General features: G+C 35.7%; 1 protein-coding gene across 1 annotated transcript in view; it reads left to right on the plus strand.

Annotated features, from left to right (window-relative positions):
• LRRC7 (leucine rich repeat containing 7) overlaps positions 1-21,165 on the plus strand; it is a 1,130,220-nt gene that overhangs the window by 487,895 nt on the left and 621,160 nt on the right. The window contains exon 8 of the mRNA XM_039838554.1: positions 18,818-18,878. The gene's annotated coding sequence lies outside the window, so the exon portion shown is untranslated. The remainder of the gene's footprint in view (positions 1-18,817; positions 18,879-21,165) is intronic.

Below are 21,165 nucleotides of genomic sequence, written 5' to 3' on the forward strand. Positions count from 1 at the left end.
GGCTCAGTGTGGCCAGATTTTCTTACTTTTCAACACAACTCACTAATCTCAATTTTCATGTGTAATCTATGCATTTTTAAATGTGAGTGCAAAAGAAGTGCGAGAACCAAGGAAAAGATTTGTTCCAGGGTTCCTTATTTTCTCTATGTTAGGAATTAGTCATCCTTCTCTCCAAAAGCAAAAGTAACTTCAAAAAAGGAACCCCTCACCAAAAAGAACACACTGCGCATACGCGTCTTTGAACCTACACAGACACACACACACACACACACACACACACACACACACACACACACACACACACCAAAAAACAATACCAAAGAGAAAATTTAACAAGGAAGAAAGAGTAGTAGAATTTTAGGTATTGGTGAGCCCTTCTGGTAAATAAAGTAGAAAGAACAGTTGCACAAATACCATCTAAAGATAATACCCAGTTCTGATTTTGGTTTCACTTACTGAACTTCTCATAGAAACTTAATGGTTTCCCTTTTCTTTTCAATGTTCTATTTTTAATACCAAACAATTGAAGCAGAACAGAATTCTGTTTGCTCCTTAATTAAATAACATTAAAAACAAAACACTTGTTCTATAATTTTCTTCTGTGTGATAGTGCAAGTGGCAGGTTTAATTTCATTCAACTGAATGACAGCAATAAACACACAGCAAAGATGAATAATTTAGATTTTCAAAGCTCCTGCTGTTGAAGTAACCCAAGGTATCAAAGGTAGGGAAACCTTCAAGGCATATACCTCCTAGAGCAGCAGCCCCTTTCAGACAGCAAGCAAGAGTGACGCTGAAGATTACACTGGAAAATGTTTAGTATTGATTTTCTTAATACATTTACTTTTGATGACAGGTCAGATTTCATGACTATTTCTATAAACAGAAAAAAAAAAAGAATCTAGTCCCTTGTTTCAATTTAACTGTTTCATTAAATGAACAGTAAAACTATCTCTTGGGAGAGGATATGGATATATATGTTCAAAACATGCCTTAGCTATTTTCTAAGGCACTGTTAATGTTACATTAAATATCTGTAAATCATTTTGTTCAAATAGCGATATTAGACCGTCCTCTCATAATTTTCCTATAGTCATTAGCTGACCAAATAAAAGACCCAAAGTTACACAAAAGTGAGCATGATTATAAAAATAATTCTGAGTGCTCATAGCAGTCCAGCAACACGTGTTAATTCATGAATATGGCCCTACATTGATATTTCAGGGATTTTGTTTCCCAACTTTAGAAAGCTGTGGGAGACTGTAAAGCAATCAAGCTCAACTGGCAGTCTGACATTAATAGCAGCCAATCAGACCTAATGAATTTTTGAAATGCAAGGACATATGGATGGAGGTAAAATTTTGTTTTCTGGGGGTCTAAATTTAAGGGCTATGATGGAGAATTAGAGCAAATAACCTGAATCTCCATTTCCCTTTATTTGAACATTATATTTACCACTATCCACTGTTATTTAATAACAGTGATGATGATAACATTAGCCAGTAATATATTCAGTTCATACTATGTACCAGGCATGGTACTGTTTATATATTTTCACATTTAATGCACCCAACAACTCTTGACAAATAAGGGTTGTTATCTTATGTTACAGAGTAAGAGACAAGACATGGAAGTTAAGAAACTCACCTAAGGGCATAGCTGGTAAGGAGTAGAGTGAAGATTTGAAGCCATTCTTTTTCATGCTAGTGCCCTCATCACTACAATGTTATAATCCTATTGTTACACTACTGTCATGGGACTGCAAATCCAGGATACAAATGAATGTGTCTAGATGACAAAATGCAGAGTTCCAAAGAGCTGAATAGGTTGAGTAAGCCACTTTATCATTTGGGGTACAGTCTCTTCCTCTGTAAAATGGGAATAATCCCTTTGCATGACCAACTCTATGGTATTAATGTGAAGATCAAACAAGTACATGTATATGAGAACAATCCGAGCAATAGTGACTGCTATCAAATATAAAGTATTGTTAATATGATACCATTGGCTCATCCAGTTAATTATGTGTAGGTGTATTTGTTTTGAAGGGGGCAATCAATAACATTCCTTTTATGATTTAGCTCAATCCAGAGTAAAACAAAAGAGCTAGGCAGATAGAAATTAAAATATAAGCGTGTTAAGATGATGACATGGAGAACCTGACATGGCTTTGTGGTAACAGTGGAATTTCTAATCTTCCCACACCCCAGTCTGTTTTGAATAGACAAACAAGGGAATTTGAGTTTTATAGAGATTTCCCTTATTCATCATCAGCAACATACTGTCCTGGGGAGAAGAGGGTAGAAAGAGAGGGAATCTCCCATGTCTTTTGATTAGATAAGCCCCACCAGATATAAAATTATGGAAAAAGGTTCTTCCCTACCAATATCTCCTGGAGAAAATAAGGGATATGGCTAAAGAGTTTTGTAATTAAACTTTCCTAATACGAATTAGATGAGTGTGTGAGAACCATCTTCAAATAGTATCCTAAATGTCAATGGCTACAGTTGTTGTGGGATTATAGGCCATTATTTCAGGCTAAATAAAAATAAGTAATAAACACTAAAATTTGACTAAAGCAAATTATGTTTAGAACTGTAAAAATATTCTACTTAAGACAGAACTTCCCAGGCTGTATTGCATTTGTCGATTTGCCATCGAAGTATTCAATTAAAAATATTGGTATTTATTGTGCATCTTTCTTTAAATCTTTTTTTCTCTTCCCTAAACAGAGTTAAAGAATATGTTACAAATAAGGATGAATGAAAACTTAACTTTACTGATGAAGGATAGCAGAATATGCTACTTCCAAGTATACCACTTTGGCCTAAGGGTTATTTTGAGCTAAGGTCGATTGAGAAGCAGCAACTATAACAAAAGCTCTCCGTCCTCCCCTGATTTGCCTAAAAGTGAGACAGAAATTTATAAGGTCTCCCCTTCTCCCCTCTCTACTAGGAAGGACAAAATTAATCATTGGTGACAACTCTAGGCCCTCATCAGCCCCAAGATTACATGGAAGGAATCAAAGTAACAAATCTTCTAAAACTAGACTTTATCTGCAATTAGTTTCCCCACATATTTGCCTTCACAAGTTTGCCGTGCCTAGAAGCTCCTTTGTCTTGTCACTTCTCTAAAATGTACTTTTATTGTATTAAGATGCTGTGTGAGCTCAAGTTCTAACCATTTCTGTGAATTCCTTATCTCTGAGTGCTCCCATGTGTATATATGTGATGCACATGCTAATAAACTTCTGTTTGTTTTCTCTTCGTACTCTGTCTTTTGTTAGTTTAATTTATGGGACCACAGCCAATGAACTTAAGATGGTTAGAGGGGAAAAAAGATTTTTTTATTCCTCTCCTACACCGAGAGCCACTTAGAAAATATTTGACTAAAAATTTTCCAGAATGGCAGCCACTCTGAATTTGGCCCTAACCTTTCTAGCTTCATTTCCCCAAACTGCCTCCTCACATGCACACCCTAACACACAGCTTACTCACTAATCACATCCAAGAACTCCATGCTCTTTCACGCATCTAAGCCTTTGTATTTCCAGTGTCCTCTGCCAAACATGCTATAATGTCTCTCTATTGAACAATAAACTTTCTGCTCACTTTTCAAGACTGAGCCTAAGGGTCATTGCCTCAGCAAAGGTTTCTAGAACTCCCAGAGAGTGTGATTCTCTGTGCTCCTCGAGCACTTTGCTCCTGTCTCTATGAGAGCACTCACCATGTTTTATGTGTAGCAGGGTGTCTATTTGAGTCCAAACTAAGTCAGGCTGCGCATATTATTAATGGGCCAATGGCCACAGTTTCCATCACTATTTTACATAAGACTTTCTATGGGTTTTTTTTGGCCAAAGGACAATGGACATGTTCGTTTTGTTTGTGTTTTATCTGTTTCAAGCTCTCGAGAGACTAAAAAAGAAAAAAAACAAAACAAAACAAGGAAACATATGTCTCTGCCTAATCTTTTAGATAGGTTGTGGCTTTTTTTTGAGAGAAGAGAGTCACAGCTGGAGACACTTTTATTTTTTTTATTTTTTTTATTTTTTTAGAGCCTGTGAGACCCCTGGGCCCCACTGGGCTCTGCTACAGAATACCCTATTAACCAAATGTAACAGAATCAAAGCAAGCATGATTTTTCCCACCCCACTGCGATGTGACTTAGGCCCACCATCAACAGTGGCCAAGTAAACTTTCCATAGGCAATTTTATGTTCTTTTTCTCTTTCTGTGATTCTTGTAATCAGTGTGTCTACCATAAAGTCCTATAGCTGAAGAATTAGTTCATGTACCAGAAGATACATGAAGATTGATATTTCTAGAAATCTTTGGAAATATTTTGTAGAAGGGAGGAAAGTCCTGAGTGAACATGTATGAAAAGAGCAAGACTAAGAGTCATTGGGAAACTGCATACATATTCTTTAGAGCATTAAATGCCTAGCATTCGATGGGGCAGCTTTTTCTGCCAATGTTATTACCATTTCAGTCGTTTCCTTTCATGTCTATATATGCCTCTAGGTTGTGCAGTTCTTCAGATCAGGAACAACATCTTGATAATCAAATTTAGTGCATCTCAACCAACAGGCACTCCATGCCTGATTATTGAAAGAAAGAATGAATGGATATAGATTAAATCAAAGCACAGAATTGATTGTTACATTGAGCAAATACTGTTCACAACCACATATACTTTTCTTTATGTATTGTAAATCCTTTCAAAGTTACCTAGAATCATGGAACAGCAAAGGGAAATTGAGAAAACTGTTACACTTGAATGTCATCATAGCAAAGCAACTCAATTTGATCTACACTCATGTTTTGTAGGCCATACAAGTGTTCTTTACTATTAAAAAGGTACTTCGTCCCCAGAATAAGAGTAGTATAATGGTTAAAAGTATAGCTTTGGAGTCAAATTGCCTGCATTGAATCTTTGGTCTGTCGCTCTTGAGCTGTGTATCTTTGGCTAATATCTCGTGCTCTTTATGTCTCGATTCTCTCATATGTGTAGTGGTTAGGATAATAATACCTATCTTGTAAGATTGTAGTGAGTATCAAATAGTTATCATTAAAGTATTGATAATAATTTCTGGCACATGGTAAACATTTATCAAATGTTAGTCAGAGCTGATATTTATTTGCTGAACTCTATTTCACTTAGTATGGTCTTGGCTTGGCGTGAAAGGTAGTAATTCCAGCCACTTACTCAGGATTTCTATATTTCTGTTTCACTTTTGCCATATTGAGGCTAGAACTGGATGGACATACTGAACATTAGCAATGGCATGTGTTAATTCTTTTTTTCTTTTTTGGTAAGGCAATATTTTAAAATGCCTGCCATATATTATAGCCACATTCTTGGCCTTATAAAAAAAAAAAAATCTTTGGCCTTTCCTTTTCTTTTCCATTTTAACACCACTCCTATCACTTATGGCTGTTGACCTCCTGTAGAGAGACCGGTGATGCATGTACTCACACAGTTGCATAAATTGACCAATTGGTAAGTGAGAACAACTTATTCCAGTCTGGACATCATTGTGTTCCAGAGAGTGGCAATTAGGACGCCAACAATCGTTATATAAGAGAACTCCTAGGGAAAAGGTTACAAAGAAGGGGCACATAGGTATTTAGGAAACACATGAAGTCATAATTAAAAGTGATAATTTGTCTTTAGAAAATGGATATTAAATCAGGAGAACAGTTTCTGCTCACTGGCAATGAGCCCATTCCTTTGCAGGCAGCATGGGATGTTGTTCCTCTAATGGATCATGTTTTCGTAATCACAGTGTCAGTCCATTGAAAACACCTAGCTGTGAATCAGACCGAGGTGACCATGAACTCAGCAGAAGTCACTGCATTCTGAAAAAAGTCAGGCACAATAACACAGGCTATGTGGAAAGTTAGGGAAGTGTGGCATCTTTCAATGGAGGCAAAATGAGTGTGCACAATTTCGAAAGTAAAATCGCTATGTTCCCCGGTAACTTTTGTATATTGTTTTTTACCCTGCAGATCATTAATGCTAAGAGAAAGAATCCAAATTCCCAGTTTTGTTGTAAGTCAGATTTGTTTGCCATATTACTGAGACTGTAATTTATTTTCATCAGGCTGTGTTTACAATATTATGAGTCGCAGGATATAGCAGGATCTTGTTACTATTGCTTTTACAGTGAGATCATTTTGAAAGGGGCCCTAAAGAAACTTGAGAACATTTAGAAAGAGATGTTTGTCTTTTGGTACATGAATAGTTTTCTTTATCTCTGATTTCTAATCATATCACTTCAATGTTTTCAAGACTTCATTGGTTTGCTATTTCTCTTAGGATAAAGTTGCAAGATAAAATACAGGACACTTAGTTAAATTTGAATTTCAGATAAACAATGAATATACCTTTTTTTAGTAAAAGTATACCCCATATATTGCAAATGTTGCATGGAACATACTCATACTAAAAATTTTTTTTATTAGAAATTCAAATTAAAGTGGGAATCTTATCTTTTTATTTGTTTAATCTGGCAGATAACTTAGGACAAAAATCTCAAGTTCATAGTGAAGCTGTACACAGTGTTTCTCCTGTATACGGATCCACTCACTCTCTATTTTTTGTGATCCAGTCATATAGGACTTATTTCAGTTTGTTAAATATATTATTTGCTCTTTCAGTGCCATGCTTTTGCACAGCTATTCCTTTTAGCCTAGAAAACCTCTATTCCCATCACCAACCACCAACACTATATCTTTGCCCAGCCTAACAACTTCAAACCTTGGAAGAGTTTACCAGGAAAGCCAATATTGTACAGTCTTGTCCTCATTAAGGTTTCAGTGGAGGCAATAAATGAAAACCATGCATTGATCTCTTGAGTTAAGAGCTGATTGACAAATAAGGTGTAGAAGACAAACAGAAAACCAAATTGACTGAAGAATATGATTATAAATTTGCAGCCAAAGGGACCTTCTACAACCCTCCCTAAATTGAATTTAATCCCCCAGCTGTAGGCATTGTGAAGATTCAGCCTGGGTGCTGCTTCCAAAGGAGAGAGAAAGGACAAGGACTAAGCTGAGTCTCTTCTCACAAACTCATGAGTTAGACAAGTCACTCTTCCCCTCTTGAGGCTGGAGAGAAATTGAGAGACTTCTTTCTAAAACTTTCCTGAGTTTGTTCATTAAGTCAATGATCAATTATTAGTGCTAGTTTACTGGTGGGAGGAGGTTAGGATGGTCATGCTATCACCTTCGTGAGGCCACCTTACCGTATCAACCATTCATCCTCTAAAGCCTGCCAGGCAACTGGTGGGCAGTTTAGCTTTTGTCTTCAAAATGTGCCAAAATGGGTCAGAATAGAACTAACTTCAAAGTCCTTCTGAATTCTGGTAGAAAAACTATTCTTCATTTAGTTTTCCATCCTGATTTACAACGAGACATGTAGTCTAAATATAACCCTAAAGAAGTCCTGGATTTGAATAAAAACTCTCTCCTATTATGAAGAGCATGGATGCAGAAGGAAGTTCAAAAATTATGTCCCTTTTTCTTTATAAGTTAAGACCAAATAAAGTGAAAAATCCTTTAATCATGATCTCCTAGTTTCTTATTCCGTTCCGTATGACCCAGAGAGATCCTCAGTCTGATTGTCTGCTAAAGTTGAGATTGAGCAGATAGCTGCCTGTACTTTCTACTAAAGAGTATAGTTTCTAAGGCATTTTCAAGGTAGAATTAATCTAACCTAAAAATATATGTGCCATATTTTTTCCTAATATTTAGGCACAAAAGAATATCACATCAGTCTCACCATACAAAATTTAAAAATTCAAATCAGTCTCTAGCCTCTGCAGAGTACTGTTCCCAGACCAGTACTCTGTACAATCCAGGCTCCCTTTTTTTATTGCCAGAAATGAGAGCAGAAACTTGGTAGCTGAGGGAAAGAGGAGAGGTAAAGGGAAGTCTTGGTTTTAGACTTTTGCCAGAATGCCTCTTAATTCATGTCAGTTATCTAATGGCTACAACCTGTGAAATTAAACTGTTATGAGAAAAATCTCCCACAAGTTTAACTGTAGTGCTATATTTGTAATTTGTAGGGGGAGGATGAGGAGGAAGGATCCACCATCTCAGCTCTCAGAGAACAGCATTTGAGACACCTGAGCAGAACTGGCAGCTTTAGTCACCAGATCTCAGTAGACACGCCTTTCTTCCCCATCTGGCATATGCAAAACCTCTTATTTCTGCCTTCCCCTCTAAATTTTGGCATTCGGGGCTATATGGTATATTTTGTCTAGTGACATAGGCTCCACTCTTTTCTAGTGAGCAGGCATTTTAGTCAGAGTGGTCATTGCCATTGCTTCTTGTGACAAAAGTTCTTTGAGACTTTTCCACATTTCTTTCATGCTGGAGAATTACCTTGTGGTTTCCTGCATTGTAAATGCTATTGATGCTTCTGAAGCCTGAATTATATGGGCTGAGTGAGCATCAAGATGCCTGCCTTCTGCTCCTCAACACCTTGCCTTTCCAGGCTTTGTTTAGAGAAGAAACCCTGCTCTTCTAAAACCTCAACTCTCTTTCTTCTGTTATTTTCACTTCATTATCCTTATTGATCCAGAAATAATACAACTCTCATGTTCTTTAATTCATTTTTATCTTTTTTTAATTTTAATTTTTTTTCACTGTTATTGTTTGAATAGTAAGAAATAAGCATATTTTATAATTATCTGTCTCTCCTTGTTCGCCAAGCTCAGCTTCTAAAGGCCAAGTAGTCTAGGTACATTTCTTCTTAGCTCACAGGTTTACAAAAGAATCAAGGAATTGTTTCTCTATGTCAACCCAAGAAGAAGCCAGATTCTCCATTTCTTTCAAGGTGTTAATTAATTGTTAATTAATAAAAACTAACTTGCTTCTGTGATCAATTCCAAGATATGAATCTCTGTTATCTAAAGCCATGATCAAAGTTTATGTAACCAATAAATCAGAGCACTAACCTGAAAAGACTTGTTAGAGGGGAAGATGACCCAGGATCCTATAGACAAATTACATGAATCCTGGAGTTTAGTCATGATTTGTTCCTCATTTAGCCCTGAATCATGATTTACATAAAGAAAAACATTTGGAATATATGAGCTTTAATTTCTTCTCTATGGCTGGCACAAAATACACAGCAGTGTTCAGTAGCCCTCATTGAACTTAGCTGTCCTTAGAGTTTAAATATTTAACTTATAGTCTTCACTGATAAATAAATGCAGGGAAAAAAATCATTGTTCTGCCAAGCACTGCCTGTCTTAAAGTGAGGTTTAGATAGGGTGCATATACTCTCTTTCCTCTATGATATGATCCCTTATGTGTCTCCTTAAATTACATCAAGGTCAGTCACAAAGACCTACACAGTCCCTGGTTATTATAGTAACCCGAGTGTCAACATCCTCAGTCACGAAAAGCAAAGCTGCCACATGGCTTAACTTACTAAAGCACTGCCAAATTTCAATGCCTGTTCAGTTTAAGCCAAAAAAAAAATCTCTATTTGCCAATGGATTAATTTGGTTCTTAAATGCCATTTTCTTGCACCTACTTCTCAGATATCTGGCAAAGACACCAAGATGATGGGGTATAAGGGACACTAATAAATAACATATTTATTTTCTCTTCAGAATTTAGAATCTATTGAGAAATTAGGCCTGGGACAGATGGATCAATATAAAAATATAAGCTCAATTTTAGTTCCATAAAGCTAACGAGAATGTGATTTAGTTCTGATGCTGAGGCTCGAATTGAACCAACCTTTCACCATTTCTGGATTTCCCCCTGCTGGGGGCCAGAGCCTTTCTTGGGCACGTGAAGATCATGGTGCACAACCCATGAGGCTCTTTATTCAATAGGGAGAAACCAGAGGGGTCGAGCATGCTCAGTTTTCTTCCCCACCCAACTCACCATTCAGTAATGGAGAGGAAAGTGAGGGAGGCAGAGAACAGATGAAAATGAGGGGAGTGGGAATTTAATGTCCTTGGCCCCAATTCCCCTGCCTAAGTCAGTGCTTCCTGTTGTGAGCTTCGTAGCCATTCTCCTTCTCATTTTAACTGTCTCATTTTAACTGACAGCCTTGAAGATAAGAATTCTGTTTGCCTTGCTTGTCAGTGTTTCCTCAGCATCTGGCATTTATAGTGCTGAGACTCAGTAAATAGCTGCTGAATGAATAAATGATTACATGGCATCACCAGTGTGGAATTCTGGGATAGCACATTGCTCAATAAACCGGGTTATAGCAACTCTCAATGATATCACCTAGAAATCCAGACAGACTGCATTTCTTCTCCTCTCTTTCCATAGTACAGGAATAAATAGCATGACTCTGATCTGAAGATATTCACCATGTCACTGTCCCCTGTGTGCCTTATTTCTGGCAGTGCAGAGTATCACTGAATAGCCCCAGAGACCCATCAGTCATTCTTCTCTTCTAGTCTTATGCAGTGGCAACAGGATAATATTCTAGGTATCTGTCCCCTGAGACTACTGAGTAGTTCTCAGAAACATCATCTTCTCACAGAATGACAGGTTAACTGGGTATCCTCAACGAAAGAACATTGTAAACAATATTTATTTTATTTTATTTTTCCTAAGCTCTATTTTAATGTAGAGTTGTAACTCAGAAGACTTCATTTTGGTGACCACATGTTCTAGACACAAGTTTTCCAATAAACATAAGCATGTTTAAAGGAAATGGTGTTGACCACAAGGTTTCCCTCTTTCCTCTAATTTCATGTAAATGTGCTGACATCAAAGTCAATGAACTGAATGTGAAATTTTTAATAGAAAAATTAAATACATCAAACACAAAATTGAATAGGCCTTTCACTCTGTCCTATCCAGCAACTGGCATAATATGACAGTGGTTTAGTGAGGAACAGACTATCTTGAATAAAAATTGCTGTCACATATAAAGTACTTTCTATATAAGGCAGACATAGTACTTTATGCTTAGTGCACATGACTCAATTACCCATTCTAATCTATGAAGCAGGTACTCTTAGTCTCATTGTACAGATGAGGAAACTGAGCCTTAAAGAGCTTACTTAATGACACCGTGTTTATTACCAACACATTCCAAAGAGGAAACTAAGTATAGTGTTTGGATTGGCTCTAGTTTAGGGTTTAAGGTAAAAGTTTAAAAGATGGGTCTCCAAAAGTTCATATGGTATCTTGTCCAGCTCACCTGGTGTAGGGGTGAGTTCCAGAAGAATAAAGTATGCAATAGCTTAATAAAGTTTCTTCTGCCATAAAACCCTCAAGGAACAAGCATGGAGGCGATGAAAAGTTGCACAACTATTACTACTAATAGCCTGGAGTAGAACCTAATCCAATCAAGATTGAATGAAATGACAGCCAAAAACTGTAAGTAGAAAAATCTAAATGAAACTGCCCATCCTTGAGCAGTTGGCCAGTGCAGAGGACTCTTGCTTATGTTGCAGCCTGACTCTATGGGCCTACCTTGGTGATAAATTGGCACTCTGAGTGTGGGGAGGGTTGAGCAGGGTCAGCTGGTTGGAGAGGCTGTCAACTTTAAAATACAATCTCTGAGGACCCATCATAAGTACTATCTACTAATGGAGTTATGCACACATTATCTAGCAATAGCATATCTAATTTTCACAAAATAAAAGTTGTCCTTTTACTTCTTTTTTTCACTATTCCTTAGCTTATGTCCTTTTTTTTTTTTACTTTTTTTCCCCCACTATTCCTTAGCTCTTGAAGATGTTTGGAGCACACAGAACATTGCATGTAGTTTTTAAATACTTTTACTGAGTTTATTTTTTAGCCTGAGTTACAATTTAATTACTTATGTGACTATACAAGACTGACTGGACTCAGGTAAATGCATTTGACAATAACAGCACATGAACCTATAGACCAATAAGAAATCTATCCAAAGAGGCACAGAGCTGGCAAAAGCTTGTTTCTCTTATTTAGTGGATGGCTTCTGAGAAGATCATGTGGATTTTTTTTAAAGGGTCATCTTCACAGCATCAGAGTTAAGATAGGCAGTAGTATAGAGCCTGTGATCAAATTCAGAAATATTTTGCAGTGTCTTGGAATGTGGTCATGTATATCTTTAAACATTAAAATATCATTGTATGGAGAGATAACTAATTTCTCTAATAGCTATTTTGTTTTGAAGCTGATTACATGCCCATTGTAATTTAGGAACTGAAAAAGACTTTAAAATTCATTTGGCAAAACACCTCTTTTTTATAATAAGCCCATTCATTCACTCTACAAAGAAATATTGTGAATTCACCAAGTGCCTGATATTGTTCTAGGTACAAGGGATATAGCACTGAATACCACAGACAGAAATCCCTAACCTATGAGCAAAATCCTTTTCAGTAGACTTGCTCAAAGTCATACAGTATTGGAGAGAAATGGAAAAAAGAAAAAAAGACTTTCATTGCTCTGTGCTATACATTACCTTCTTTATTTACTCTCTTTATTTCCCGGTTAAATCCTACTAGCCATCAAAAACTTTATTTAAAGTCACCCATATTTTCCAAGTAATTTTCCACATGCTCTCAGAGTCCTTTTTTCATTATTCTGTAACAGTATGTTTTATTGTTTTATGCTACCTCCATTTATTTGTCTTGTCCAGTAGACTTTGAAGTCCTCAGTTATTCCAACTTATTTATGTTGTAACCTAAGCATATTTGAATGTTTAATTGAATGAATTAGTGAACTATTGGATATTATCTTTTCAAAATTTATTTATTCAGTAAATATCTACTAAGTATCTATTATTTGCCAATCACAATTCTAGCTACTGGTGATCCAAATTAAAAAAACACACACACATAATGTTTATACTGTGGTACAGACAATGACAAATTAAATAAGTAGATTAAATGTTAAGTGATAAGGTCATATATCTTGTGTAAAAAATAGATGAGTAAAGGTTTTCAGGAATGCTGGGGTGCAGGAAGCAATTTAAATTTTAATGAAGTAGTCAAAGCAGGTCTCAATGGAAAGATGACATTTCAGGAAAGACTTGAAGGAGGCGAGAGTACGAGCTATATGGATATTAAAGGAACAACATTCTAACAGAAGGAGCAGCCACTGCAAAGATCCCCAAGGAGGAATGTGCCTCGTGAGTTCCAGGAGCAGTGAGGTTCCTGGTGTGGTTAGAGCAGAGTGACAATAGAACACGTTGTAGGAGATGAGGACCAAGAGGTAATGGGGGGCCTAGAAATTGCCACTGCCTTGAGATCATTAGAAGGACTAGCTTTTACTCTGGGAAATTGGAGAGCCATTTGAGAATTTTGAATGGAGGCATGACAGGCCATGACTTAGATTTTAACAGGATCTCTCTGGATATTCTATTGAGAAGAGTCTGTAGGAGGGCATGGGAAGTAAAAAGACCGATAAAGAGGATATTTTAATAATCCAGTAAACCGATGATAATGTGAAGTAACAGAAAAGGCCCTAAGAAGTGGTTGAATTTGTTACATACTAAAGGCAAAGTCAATAGAATTTGCTACGTGGGGGGGTGGCAGGTGATAGAGAGGTAACGAGGATGATTTTAAGATTTTAGGCGTGGATGACTGAAAGAATGAAATTACCATCAACTAAGATTTAGAACATAATCAGTGAAGGAGATTGTCGGGGAGGATGAAGAAGTAGCAGTCTTGGACATAAGTTTGGAAAACTTATATGGCATCCAATCGAAGATACCGTGTAAGCAATTGGATATATAGTAGGAAGCTTGAGAAAATGAGTGCGATAATCCTAATTGTGTTTGCGTATGTGTTTATGTCTATGTGTATGTGCATATTTATGTGTAGTATCAATGTATAGATAACATTAAAAGCCATGAAACTGGATGAGATTACCAAGAGGCAAGGTGTAAGATGGAAATAAAAGAGAATGAAGAAAAAAAGTTTGCCGCTGTGATGTTAAAGAGAGGAAAGCATAAAATGGTCATTTAGGAGAATGGGGGCAGTGAATAGAGTAAGGAGACATTGTATGATTTCTAGGCAGCATGAAGGTACACCAGAAGTTCATCGTCATAAATCTAAAGTAAGACTAGTCAGTGTGGTTTATGTTTCCCTCCAGCCACGTTCAGTTGCACAGGTGCAGGTAGAGTATAGCTGGAAAGTTGGGTTTAACATTTTAGACAACATTAAATATATCCTGCATGAAATACAGCTGTCTGGGGAAATATTTTGGTAAGTAACAGCAGACTTATTTTTTTTTTCAGTTCTGTGCTGTTTCTGATTTATTGTATACTTTCAAAACAGCAAAAACTTGCAAATATGTGCAAATATTGTGGTCCATTTGTAGTACTGCTTAGTTATCGTCTTTCTCCTCCTCCTCTTTCTGCTTCTTCAAAATCCCCGCTGTCCTCCTGGTTTCATTCCCGTCTAGTGCTGTTTGCCACTGTGTGTGATTTTCTGGCACAGGCTAAGCCTCACGAACTTCTAACTTCAAAAGTTGTATCTGATCCAAATCCATATAGGAGTGTGATCTCAGACACACTGCATACTGATAATTTCCAGACTCGCCTGATGCAGGAAACTTCAGTTCTACCTCTTCTGTATCTTTTTGTATATACACATGATATGGCATAGATATTAATATCTGTTCCCTCCTATATGCAATATAAAGCCATCATCACTCTTGTTTTTCCCCAGAAAAGTAAGGACTATAAACAGGATGTGTTATCTTTGATTTGGTTTCCGGTAGAGCTCTCTCCTTTCACTGTATAATTTGTTGTAATTCTTGCCACTCTGCTTCATTATCTTTGCTTTTATTTTCATCTCCTCTCTATCAGAGTCTCTGTCACTACCATCTTTTTCATTTTGGGAGTCTCTTGTTGGTTTCTTCTTCAGAATCACTGCCTTTGTCAGAAACTTCTTCATCTTCTTTTACTGCAGACATGTTTAAGGAGAAAATTCTCTATTTGTCAGAATATGTATTGGTTAGTCTTTTGAATGTAGAAGATAGAACTCCAACTATGTAAAAAGATACAATAAATATACACAGAGGGAAGAATATACTCTGTGTAAGAAATTACCAAGATTTGTCATGGAGAAAGTGGGGAATGAAAAGGGTGCTGGTGAAGGAACACATCTGCAAGACAGCAGAATTCCAGAGTCAGAGGAAGAGCATAACTAAGGATAAATTGCTGGTGACCAGGTGGCCAAGAAGATTTTTATGAATGAAAATGACTAATTAATGTTATTTTTAATATTTTAGCATAATAAAATCCAGTTACTCTAAACATTCAGTAAAGTCTGCCATATACCAAAAAACCAAAGTGAACATAGGGGGAAAATCAAAAGAAAATCAGAGACAAGAGAGGATAACAGCCATGGAAAAGGAGACATGACATGAGTCAGAGCTCAAGGAAAGCAAGAGCTTGCAGTGAGATCTATTGGGGAGCACGTAAACCCACAGGAATGTGCAGAAATATTAGAAAGACATTAGACATGACATAAAGTTCGTGGGTTCAGATCAATTTTTTTATTAAATTTTAAATAATATCAAGGTATCAGCTGATATTTCATTTAAATAATGATAATTACCATGTTTGAATGCCTACTATGTGCCATAAATACCTACAGATTTATCTACTCTGAATAAAACTTCAAGACCTTGCAAGATAAGCATTATTAAGTTTTTGTATTAAAACACCTACTTGTTTATGTTTTATAATTGATGTGTATTACATTTGATATAGTCTATCATTTGTGAAATGTTCTATTAAATTGCTGATGTGTCATGTTTGATATTATTTCAAACTTAAGGAAATGTAATATTCTTATTATATAAGTGATGTAACTAAAATTTAGAAAGTTTAATTAGCTCTTCTAAATTCCCACAAATGACTGAGCAGAGAATTCAAAATTTAGGTCTGTAGGACTCCAAAGTTCTGACTTTTTCCTTATGTAAATTCTGGTTCTTTCTTCCACTGTTTTAGAACCAAACCTTATTCAGCCTAGCGAGCTTAATTCCTTTTGAATACCCAGGGTTACACATTCATGTCATGAAAGCAAACATTTTTACATAGCAACAGCTCATCAGACAAAAAAATCTTGGTGTCAGCAGTGACACAGGAAGTGTCTTGGTGGTAGACACAAAAACAAGTAATGCAGCTATCTGATTTATTTAAAAAAAAAAAGCAGAGAGGTCACAAAGAATACTATAAAGTCTTAAAGAATGGAAAGAAATCTTGTTTTCTTAGTAAAGCAAGAAAAAAAAAAAAAAAATCAGCCTGAAGTAACTGCTGGATTTTAAACACTAGGGTGAAACAACAGTTGACAAAAACAAATGATTCAGGCAAGGTGTTATTTCATGTGGTGGAACAAGTATTTGTGAAACCATTAGTCTGCTATCAAGTCACTCAGCATATAACCTCACCGTACCTTTCAAAAAGATATTCTTTTATGAATCTAAGCTATTCCATCCAACCTGGGATTCCTATGTTTTCTCAAAATACACTACATATTTTGGATTCTAGGCTCAAGAATTAGAGGCCCAGGCCAAAGCTGTGATAAAAGAGGCCAGGAATAGATTAGAACTGGCATTCAACGAGTGATAAAGAAAATAGGAGTGGCTGAGCCACTGGAGAAGAGAGGATTTTGAACAGAGAAATGTATTATGTCTATGCTATGTATGAATATGAATATGTATGTGCTATGAATTAATAGCAGTCAGCCAGGGGAAGTATCAAGTAATATAACCAAAGCTACTGGGGAAGAGCTATTACTGGAAATATTATGACAAGGGAATAAAACAAAATAGTGGCATAAAGTCCTAGAAGGCAAATTCAGGGAAAACATAAAATAGTTTCATGGTAGGACAATGGCAAAGGGTGTATAAAGTTAACTGAAATATTTTTAACTATTTACATTCTACCTCTTTTGCTCCCATATATTTTCTCTGTTAAATCGACCAACTTCAGGAACCACTCACTACTCTTTGGCTCTATGCCTTAGTTGTTCTGTTAAAATTTCAATTTGTTAAATTCCTCTCAATATTTCAACAATCTTTGTCTAAAATGACAGTACTCTAAACAGCTTCCTCCCAAATCACCGGTCAGCCGCCTGGACTCCCTACCTCTGAGTATAATACCATTCTCACTTTACGCTCTCAATTTCCTGCATCCTGCACAACAATGGGTGTTAGCAGACTTAATTTTATAAATCTGATGGATGTGAAAATGTGAGCTTGAACATCCTTTCATATCTTTCTGTCTTTTAGCTTTTCTCTTCTGTTCATTCCCTTTATTTATTTATGAAATGGGTTGTTTGTCTCTTTCCTACTGATTTGTAGACTATATGTACTGACTACTAATCTTTTATTGTTATAAGCATGGCTAATATCTTCTCTTGAGTGTATTGTTTCTCTTTTAACTTTGTTTATGAGATCTATTTATTGATACTTTATGGTTTGTTACTGTTTTTCCCACCTTATTTAAGAAATCCTTATCATTTAGGACATAATTATAGTATCCTACGTTCTGTTTTAAAAGTCTTAGTTTTGCTTATCATACTTTTGTCTTTAATCAATCTGGAATTTGCTTTTGTATATGGTATAGGGTAGGATATCAGTATCATTTTTTTCCACATATAACCCAATTTGATTAATACTTCATTTCCCATTGATTTCTAATGCTACTTATGACATTTACAAAGTCGCATATATGCATAGTCTATTTTGCCTTTTGTATTATGATTAACTCTTTTTCTCGACTTTCAAAGCCTTGTATAATCAAATCATATAGACCTCCAGTGTGTATCCTTTAGTATAACAGCCTTAAACCCACAGAATCAGAGAATCTTAGAGCTTTAAGGTAACATATGATTTTAAAAATCTGATTGTATAATTTTATAGATAACAACACTCAGGCCCAGAAAAGCTACATGAGTTGCCTGGGGTAAAACAACCAGTTATTGGTAGTTTCATTTCTAGAAATATGTTTACACTCACTGTAGCACCATGTTCACAGAACAAGTACTCAACCCATGTTAGACTGATTTACTCTTGGAATCAAATACAACATCGAATTAAATCAATGGAGGAAATGTGATTTGTTGAGTGCCTACCAGTTGGACATTGTGCTGATATTTTTCCTAAAACCAGCATGTGACTTGCCTTTGAACCTCATCCCATGAGTTCTAACTGGTGAGCTCTTTCCTCTGCCTCTGATTATTCTGAGCATACTCTTAGTCTGATAAGAGGATTCTATTCAGACTTGAGTCCTACATTGCTGTAGTGCAATTTTCTCCAACACGCAGCACAGTTTTGAAAAACTCCCGAACTATGCACACATGTATATTGTTATATGAGAACTATAAACAAAGAATTTCTCCTCAGAAATTCAAACTAAAACTGTCACCTACTTCTCTTGCTTCAATTTACTTATTTCACAAACGTATGTTAAGGACCCATGATGACATAGATTACCATCATGAACAATGTTCCTGTCCAATTGGGTCGTAAGGTCTAATTGTGGAATTAACTCATAAAAAAATTGTTATTTAGTTCAGTAGAATCATTAAATAGATAAAAACATCAAAGTTATAGAAAAACACAAAAAGATCAGAACTAGTCATTTTACATCATGGAGAGTAGGAAATTCTCATGAGTGGGAATATATGGCATTGAATTGAAAGTTTAGGAAGGGAAGCAAGTATTTGTGCCTAAATATAGATGTTGATGTGGAATGTTATAACACAAAAGTTAAAGAAAATTAAAATTTTGTGTTAGCTAGTAATATATCAGACTTTTCTTGCCGAGATCTTACATTGTAATCAGCATCACTTAATATTTATTAAGCAGTCGATTATTTTTCAGGTACTTTAAAGCTCCAGGAAATACTGAGCAGACAATACAGATTTGATTCTTGCTTTCAGAGGTAAAGTATATTTTAACAATCCAATGAGTACACTTTGAGATTGCAAAATATTATTATTAATAATTACAGTGTGGGAATGGGTGTGGATTGGATCTGTGCTGAGCTAACTGGAATCTATGTCACCACAAACAAAGGAGAATTCCAGTTTGCAGTGTGATCATACAATAGGGTTCATAACCCTTTGTGAGGTGTCATAGAAGGCTATGTAAATGAAATTTCTCCATAGACTCAAGGCAGCTTCATCAGCGTGTGGTCTGTGCAGTCACACGGTTCTGCACTCAGAAAAGCCCTGCAGTTAACTTAAAACTCTGGTGTCGCTTTCTTGAAATTATGAATATTTTTTAACAAAGGGTTACACATTTTTATTTTGTACTCGGATTCACAAATCATGTTGACAACACTAAATAGGAAATATAATTTAATACAATTTAGCAGGAATATAGTCAGAATACCAAAGGATTCAGGAACCATATGAATATGAGACTGGTTGAAAGACCTGGAAATACTTAGCTGAATAAAAAATTTCTAAGGGTTAATAAGTAACTGCCTTAAGGTAGTGAGAGTTCAGATGGTCCAAAGAAGTAGAATTTCCAGTGCTGTTCTAGAAGGGGAGACAAGAACAATGCTTGGAAGTTATAGAAAAACTAAACACTCCAATATAAGGTAAGATATCATTAAATGTAAACTCCCCAATGTTGAGCTATTACAGCTGAGGCGTGGTAATCATTAAGTCATGATTGTCGCAAACAAATTTTTGCATTTATTAAGAGGAGAAAAAAATGAGATGAATACAATGGTTTGAACTAATCCTAAGATTTCATTTTTATGAAATACATTGAAACTTCCTTGTCAAAAAGACCCATATTTAAGAAGCAGAGCACATGAAACATAATCTACTTTCAATTTTCTTTTTTTTTTTTTTTCGAGCAGAGAAAATGAAGAGAAATTGTAGAAGTCTGATAGTGTGTCTCCCTTAAATTGTCTCATTAGTGAGCATACAAATCATGTTGGCCTTAGATGTGCTTATGACTCCCAAGACATGACTTTAAAATTAGGAAATGATGATAATAATAACTCAACATTCAACCAGTAAAGTCTAACTTAGTTGTTTAAGCCTCACAAAGAACATGCAAGTTAAGACTTGTTTTATCATTTTATAAATGAAGAAACTGAAGCTCAAAGAGCTTACTTTGTTGTTATTGTTGTTTGCTCACATATCTAGTTAACAGAAGATTCAGTGGCTTATTTCTTCATTGAAGAACTATTTATTGAGTACCTAGTAAGTTTAGGCATTGTACTATGTGCTAAGAGCAAATATGAGCAAAACAGAGTGGAGTCTACATTTTAACAGACCAGCCAGGGTGTAGTAAACTTTTTGCTATGTTATGTTCTAAAGAAAACTTTCAGGCAACTTTGTGATGAGCAGTTATTATTTTGGGTAGTTCTGTCTGGCAAGGACAATGTTTATTTGGCCTTTATTTTAAGCCTATATGAGCCTTGTACTGTGATATCAGGAAGTGAATAAGATATATCCCCTTGTCTTTTGAGAAGTATAGTAGAGACAGGCCTGGATAAATAACTGACCACAAATACAAAGCAGAATAAAATAAATAGTAAGTAGATATAAAAATATGGGAGAGCAAGAGAAGAGAGAGAATTATGTGTTATCGGGAAAGATTGCATGGAGAAGGTAAGCTGAGAAACAATGTGTTTGGATAAAAGTTCAAAATTTGGATAAAAGTTCAAAAGAGGATATACTATGATGTATCTACTCACATACCCATAGCACTTAACATAGTAACTAGCATATATTGAATTAATAAACAATAAATGTTTAGTAATTACTACAAAATTATTGCATTTTATACAAATCACAAAGTATTATAATTTATTGGTATGTATTTAATATTGAACAAGGAGAAAAATCAAAATCAGAGTTATGACTATGGAAATTTGGGGTAGTGAGCAGGCCGATGAATATGAATGGTGAATGGTATGACAGGGATTATGGATAGGTACTTATGGAAAAAGATGAAATGATACTTAGAAAGACAGATAGAAATCAAATTTTGGAAAGACTTACTTTCTAGATGAAGCTTGAAGTGTAACTTTTAGTACCTAGCACCTATCATAGTGTCTTAGGCAATAGTATGCACTATGTGTTTGCTGAATGAATAAATTAAATGTAAAATAATACATGAGGAAAAAGAGTGACATTTTCCCATTTATTCAACAAATATTTATTTAATGCCGTTCTGTGCTAAGTACTGTGCTACAAGAACAAGAA

This window comes from Pteropus medius, unplaced genomic scaffold (genome assembly GCF_902729225.1).
Source record: "Pteropus medius unplaced genomic scaffold, Ma_sr-lr_union100, whole genome shotgun sequence".
NCBI lineage: Eukaryota > Metazoa > Chordata > Mammalia > Chiroptera > Pteropodidae > Pteropus > Pteropus medius.